The following is a 6,991-nucleotide window of genomic DNA, read 5'->3' on the forward strand; positions in this document are numbered from 1 at the left end:
TAATTTAAAGCTTTTAGCTTTAATAAGATGTGAGGGGAATTTCCACAAAGGCTTAGTATCAACAGACTTCTTAGAATTCAAAGTAATCCAAACCAAGCCGTGATCTGACAATATAGGAGGCTCAATAACTACGGAAGAGGTTCTAGGGAAGAAAGGTTTCGCAACTAAAACATAATCGATCCTAGAGCAGGTATTATGAGTGATGGAGAAGCATAAAAAAGGGGGGGAGATGGTTCCCGTATAGTACAGGAGCCAAAAGAGAAAAAGAAAGACTATATGTCTTTTCTGGGGCACACTTTTGATGATAAATGAAATGATGAGTTCTATTTAAAATATAACTTTTATTTTCAACCTTCATAAAATGTTGACTATAAGGCAAAAAGGAAGGGGGGGAAAAAACAGACAAGGAAAGGTACTATTGATTACAAATAGTGGAATGGCTATGATATAGTCTAAATAACTGAATATAATGATGATACCAGTTAGGCTATATGGTTCTGTGAGCGAAAATATATGGGTGTCTCCAAACAATTATTATTGTGTAAATCTTATGTATTGTTGTGGAGCTTTCTCCCTGGATTTGTATCAATTTAACATACTGTGAAAAATATCACCGGAAGAAAACATCAAAACAGGTAACCAAACAATAAATTAAGCCTGGCTCAACTCCAATTCCTGTGTGTATCTGAGATTTTCAAATAGAAGGGGAAAAGAAGGAGAAAAAAAGGAGAAAAGTGATTCTTGGTCCTGTGTCCTGGGTTTGGATAAAAATACCTGCAGTACCCGGTATTCCCTGGTGGTCTCCCAACCAGGTACTGACCTGGCCCACAGTGCTTGGCTTCCAAGATCAGACGAGGTTGGGCATACTCAGTATGGTCTGACCGCAGGTAGATATATCCCACACCTGATGACACCAGGAACTCTGTATCTTAGGTTCTGGGAGGATTTCCCAGAGTTATCTTGTAAAGGCCCATGATGTTAAGAGTGCTCCCGAATCAGGGAACAAGTAGTGTCAAATGTTCTCTGATATTCTCCCACACTTGAGGAATGGCGTAAAGTCTGCCGGGTCTTGGCTTCAAAGATGGACTGTTTATGGTGCCACCTCTTTTCAGAGGTGAGTCTTGAATCCCTTGGATATTGATAACTGAAAGTCCTATAAACACCAAGGCAGTCACGGGTTCTGATGTCAAAAAAGTATATATATATCTCAGAAATATCAGATGGGGTCTCCCAGGTTGATGGAAGTCCTGAGGTAATGATGGTGTGGCCAGGCATCTAGTGAACAAGCTCCGTAGAGCGAAACGTACGTCACTTCCGGTCCGGTGTTCCGAACTTCCGGTCGGTGGACCGTGGACACCGGCGTCTCCTCGCCAGGCTCACCCTTCTCCACGGACTCCCTGAAGCTGCATCCAGCAACCAGTGGGGGTACTTCACCCCTCCACGTAACAGTAGGTCCTTAGCTTTGTTTTGAAGAAACATCACCAACCAGTTTCCCGGACAATGTGTTTTTTTGCCTCAGGAATATTTCATCAGGATTACTAGTACATACCAGCATCTGCTAGAGGCACTTTTTTCTGTTAATCAGATTAACAATCCAGGGAGATTTTTTTACTTATATTTGGAATATCCAAGCAGCCCGAGGGTCCTGGTTACATTATCATTGCATTAGCCATTATCTTTGATTTCACATAAGGGATTTTTTTAGATATATCTTGTATCTGAAATAGGTTGCACACATGACCCATCTGAAGATACTATTGTAGTACTTCTTCAACATACATAATTTACCATAGAACAATACCTATTTTTCAAGCAACCATTTCCAAAACGTAACAGATTTCTGGAACACCCTCTCATTCTGTTTAAACAATTTTGGTGGCTCTGCAATGCAATTTGTCAACAGAGCACCATTTTGTTACAAAACAGGACAGTAGAAGTGTCCCTCTAACTTCCTTCGGTATCAGTGTCGTTCCACACCACCCTCTCATTTTTTCATTTGATGCCCAGGCAGATGATCAAAAAGCAGAAGTGGTGGGTTACTTAACCTGATCCCCTTTCTTATTCTGTTCTTTTCTCTCATTCTCTTTCTATCACTCTCTAGTCTTTGCCCATCCATTTTACAGCAGGGCCACACCATCATTACCTCAGGACTTCCATCAACCTGGGAGACCCCATCTGATATTTCTGAGATATATATATACTTTTTTGACATCAGAACCCGTGACTGCCTTGGTGTTTATAGGACTTTCAGTTATCAATATCCAAGGGATTCAAGACTCACCTCTGAAAAGAGGTGGCACCATAAACAGTCCATCTTTGAAGCCAAGACCCGGCAGATTTCACGCCATTCCTCAAGTGTGGGAGAATATCAGAGAACATTTGACACTACTTGTTCCCTGATTCGGGAGCACTCTTAACATCATGGGCCTTCACAAGATAACTCTGGGAAATCCTCCCAGAACCTAAGATACAGAGTTCCTGGTGTTATCAGGTGTGGGATATATCTACCTGCGGTTAGACCATACTGAGTATGCCCAACCTCGTCTGATCTTGGAAGCCAAGCACTGTGGGCCAGGTCAGTACCTGGTTGGGAGACCACCAGGGAATACCGGGTACTGCAGGTATTTTTATCCAAACCCAGGACACAGGACCAAGAATCACTTTTCTCCTTTTTTTCTCCTTTTTTTCCCCTTCTATTTGAAAATCTCAGATACACACAGGAATTGGAGTTGAGCCAGGCTTAATTTATTGTTTGGTTACCTGTTTTGATGTTTTCTTCCGGTGATATTTTTCACAGTATGTTAAATTGATACAAATCCAGGGAGAAAACTCCACAACAATACATAAGATTTACACAATAATAATTGTTTGGAGACACCCATATATTTTCGCTCACAGAACCATATAGCCTAACTGGCATCGTCATTATATTCAGTTATTTAGACTATATCATAGCCATTCCACTATTTGTAATCAATAGTACCTTTCCTTGTCTGTTTCCCCCCCCCCCCTTCCTTTTTACCTTATAGTCAACATTTTATGAAGGTTGAAAATAAAAGTTATATTTTAAATTGAACTCATCATTTCATTTATTATCAAAAGTGTGCCCCAGAAAAGACATATAGCTTTCTTTTCCTCTTTTGGCTCCGGTACTATACTGGAACCATCTCCCCCCCTTTTTTGTGCACTAGTTTACTGAACTATCTCTGGGAGCACCACCAACCCAGCGCCTAATACTAATTATTTGTGTTGTATATTGGCCAGATGTCGGTTTATATATTAGAGCTTTTGCTTTAATGATATCATCCTAAAATATTAGATACCTCAATTGAGTGATCCTGTGCAGACTCTACCATTCCTTTTTCTGTGATGGAGAAGCATGTAAACTCTCTCTCAACAGGGTAAACTGCTCGCCATGTATCAACAAGATTTAGAGTTTTAACAAAAAATGGAACACCTATTTTCGGAAAGGTAATTGGAGACTTCGGAGCAGGGGAACGATCAAGAAAGGAGGACGAAATTAAATTAAAATCACCACAGACTATTAAAGAAACAGGGTCATAAGTATGAAGTTTAGCTATTAGTGAGATAAAAAAAGAGTTTACTATACTGATTTGGGGCGCACACATTACATATAGAGAAAGTGATTCCCTGTATATCCACCGTAAGCACCACATATCTACCTTCTGGATCTGAGAAAACAGATAATACTTGACTGTTCAACGATTTTTTCGCAAGTATAACCACACCACGTGATTTATTATTATAGGAAGCCGAGGCTAGTAAGTCCCAACCCAGCATTCTCATCTTATTTGCTTCCGGAGATTTTAAATGGGTCTCTTGTAGGCATATCAAATTTATTGATAAGGTATACAAGTAGTCTCCGTCTTTTCGCAGGCGTATGAATACCCCTAATATTAAGTGATCCTATCCTGAGAGGCATTATCACAAAAAAGCCTATACATCACATGATACTGTTCAAAGTTGTAGAGAAAGGGAAAAGGGTAAAGGGAAACACATAAGGAAAAAATAAATGTAGAATAGACAAACATATATAACAAATTACTATGAGCAGTACTAATTCTAACCAAACTGGACTTCCAGCAATTGCCAACTATCTGCAACACCAAGGTCACAAATAGTAGACCTATTTACATGATAGATCAACAAAAAAGTAGTAAACTGCACAGCTCTGCTCCTTCATTCCCAATAAACAAATTGTATTAGTCAGAGATAGACCTCAAACATGTATTCTAAAAGGAATTCAACAAAATTATAGCCTAATCACCTCTAGGGTAACGCAAACCCCCCTAAGCAAGAAAAACACATCATATAGAAGCGTAATATCATGAATATTCAGGACAGTCTCATTCTCACTCTTCCAAGACATCAGTAATATCACGGTCATTCTTCCCAGAGGACTCTTCTTTAAGGAATTCTGCCGCATCTTCCGGAGTCGTAAAATCTGAGTAAGATGCTCCTGTGAATATGCGGAGACGTGCTGGAAATAACATAATAAATTTCCGATTCGCTTGAACCAAAGCAGTGCAAACATTAGAAAAGGAACGTCGTAATCTGGAAAGTTTGACAGAAAAGTCTTGATTGATACGAATATTATGTCCTTCCCACTGAAGAGGATGAAATTTTCAAGATGCCTTCCATATAGCTTGCTTATGTAAGAAATTTAAGGTTTTAAAAATAACCACTCTCTGCGCAGAGGATTTTGAAATATCTTCCACTCTATGAACTCGTTCTATAGAAATATCAGCACATTCCGCCTCAACATGCAGCATCTTAGGAAGTGTAGTATGAACAAATTGTTCCAAACAAACTCCTTTAAGTGATTCAGGGAGACCTGTAATTCTCAAATTTTTCCGTCTGGCTCTATTTTCAAAACTATCAAGTTTTCCTGCCAGGTTTTTATTATCAATCTCCAGAGCGCGGACAGATTTTTGTAAAACATTGACATCATCCATAGTATCACTTATATACTTATATGCTGTTCTGCCTCTGAGACATGGCTAGATAAAGTCTGTAACTGAGAGGTGATATCAGACACTGCCTTTTGTAGCAGAGGCACCATAGGGGATTGAATAGCCAGAACCATTTCCTCATAAGAGGAAGAAAAAGTACCTGTACAGCCCGAAGACACAGAGGAGTCTAACACAGGGTCCGCTATAGGCTTCTTGTGTGCTGGCGTCCCCAGAGCATTATCGCTGTCCGGCGCCATGTTATGTTCTCCCCGTCGCTTCTCTTGTCTTGGCGGCTGTGGCGGCAGGAGCACCTTAGAAGAAGAGGAAGTGCCCAGGAACTTGTCCATCGTCCCCTCTGTCCTGCGCTGGGATCGGGAGCGGTGTCTTCCTTTGTCAGACAGGGCTACGGCAATAACGGGTGAGACGAGGAGCGGAGCTGTCAGGAGAAGCTGCTCACTCTCCCATGCCAGAACCGGAAGTCCCATGTGAAAATTAAATGTTCTGCATTTGTGCATATATACTTTTTAGATAGTCTTCACCCACGGAAGTTTGAGAACTTAAAGTGACCCTGTAAAAAGTGGACTTTTATTGGCAGGATCAAATAAACTGTAGATAGGGCTAGTTTGGCATCCATGTACTGTAACTGCTGAACAGTACATCAAGTTTCCCAGAAAGCACCATACATTAAAGGTGGGCAATTCTGGGATTGGGATCGGCGGAATCCTGGGATTTTCGGATAAAATTGCCAGGATTTGAATATCGGAGCATGTGATTTTGGGATTGGTCAACGTGTGCATAATCTTTCTTTTTTTAATGCTGGCCATCGCTGAGCACATGCAGCAGATGGCTCAGACACTACCCGGTTGACCCCGCCTTCGGCTGTGCGGCTGTGCATAGCATGATGTCACATCAAAGGTCATGCTGCACAGCCCAGCGCCAGCTGCACCTGACCACCTGCACGACAAGCAGAGGAGGACTTCCTGCTGCTTGTCAGGGATGCCATGGGTATCATCACAGAGGGAGCCTGCCCAGGCAGCTGCAGATAGAGGAGCACACAAGTGGAGGTGGGTACTCGGGGGATTGAGGAAAAAGATGAGAAAGATATAAGGACTGAGGGGGGGAGATATAAGGACTGGGGGGAGAGATATGTGGACAGAGAGATGAGGGGGGAGAGAGATAAGGACTGTGAAAAGAGGAGGGGAGAGAGCTAAGGACTGAGGGTTGAGAGAAATAAGGATTTAGGTATGAGTGGGGAGAAAGATAAGGACTGAGGGACAGATTGGTGGAGAGAGATGAGGACTGAGGGATGGAGTTAGGGTGGCCAATCCTGGGATCAGGATTGGTGGAATCCCGGGATTTAGGCCAAAAATCATCCGGGATTCAATCCTGGGATTCCAAGCTCCTATCCCGGTGATTTCAGGATCAGGCAGTCCTTTGTTTTTTAATGCCGGGCAGCATTGAGCATCTTCACGAGATCCATACGCTGCCCGTGTCCCTCCTCCTGGCTCCCCTTGTGCAGTGTGACATGAAGTCAGAGGCCACGCTGCACAGCCAGCCGCCCATCACCAGCCGCATGGACCTGCAGGAAGTGTGCACAGTCAGCCACCATCACCTGCTTCACCTGGAGGAAGTTACCCACCCTCCTGCCCATGTAGTTTCGTGAGTTATGTGAGCGGGGAGGGCAGCGGGGGAGGTGGCCACTCAGGAAACAAACCAATCCTGGGTATACCGGGAATCCCGGGATTGACCATTTTTCAATCCCGATACCTGAGATTAAAAAAAATGGCTCGGGATTGGCCACCCTAGATGGAGTGGGGGAGAGGGATAAGGACGGTAGGAAGATAGAGTGCAGCCACTGAGTGCTGCTGCTGCCTGCCAGAGTCACCACCAACTCAATCCTAGGATTGATTGGCTTCCCTACATACAGTGCAGAGAGTATCAACATAACTGATGTAAAATACTGACTGTAACATAGGGACCTCCATGTAGTTCAGACAGCATCCCAGTGTCCACAGAAA

At 42.8% G+C, this 6,991-nt stretch overlaps 2 pseudogenes; one reads left to right on the forward strand and one right to left on the reverse strand.

Annotated features, from left to right (window-relative positions):
• Window positions 1-771: 771 nt before the first annotated feature.
• On the reverse strand, window positions 772-889 carry LOC135051940 (5S ribosomal RNA; annotated as a pseudogene).
• A 1,617-nt stretch (window positions 890-2,506) lies between these two features.
• On the forward strand, window positions 2,507-2,624 carry LOC135052123 (5S ribosomal RNA; annotated as a pseudogene).
• Window positions 2,625-6,991: the final 4,367 nt, after the last annotated feature.

Source organism: Pseudophryne corroboree, chromosome 2 (genome assembly GCF_028390025.1).
Source record: "Pseudophryne corroboree isolate aPseCor3 chromosome 2, aPseCor3.hap2, whole genome shotgun sequence".
NCBI classification, from domain to species: Eukaryota; Metazoa; Chordata; class Amphibia; order Anura; family Myobatrachidae; genus Pseudophryne; species Pseudophryne corroboree.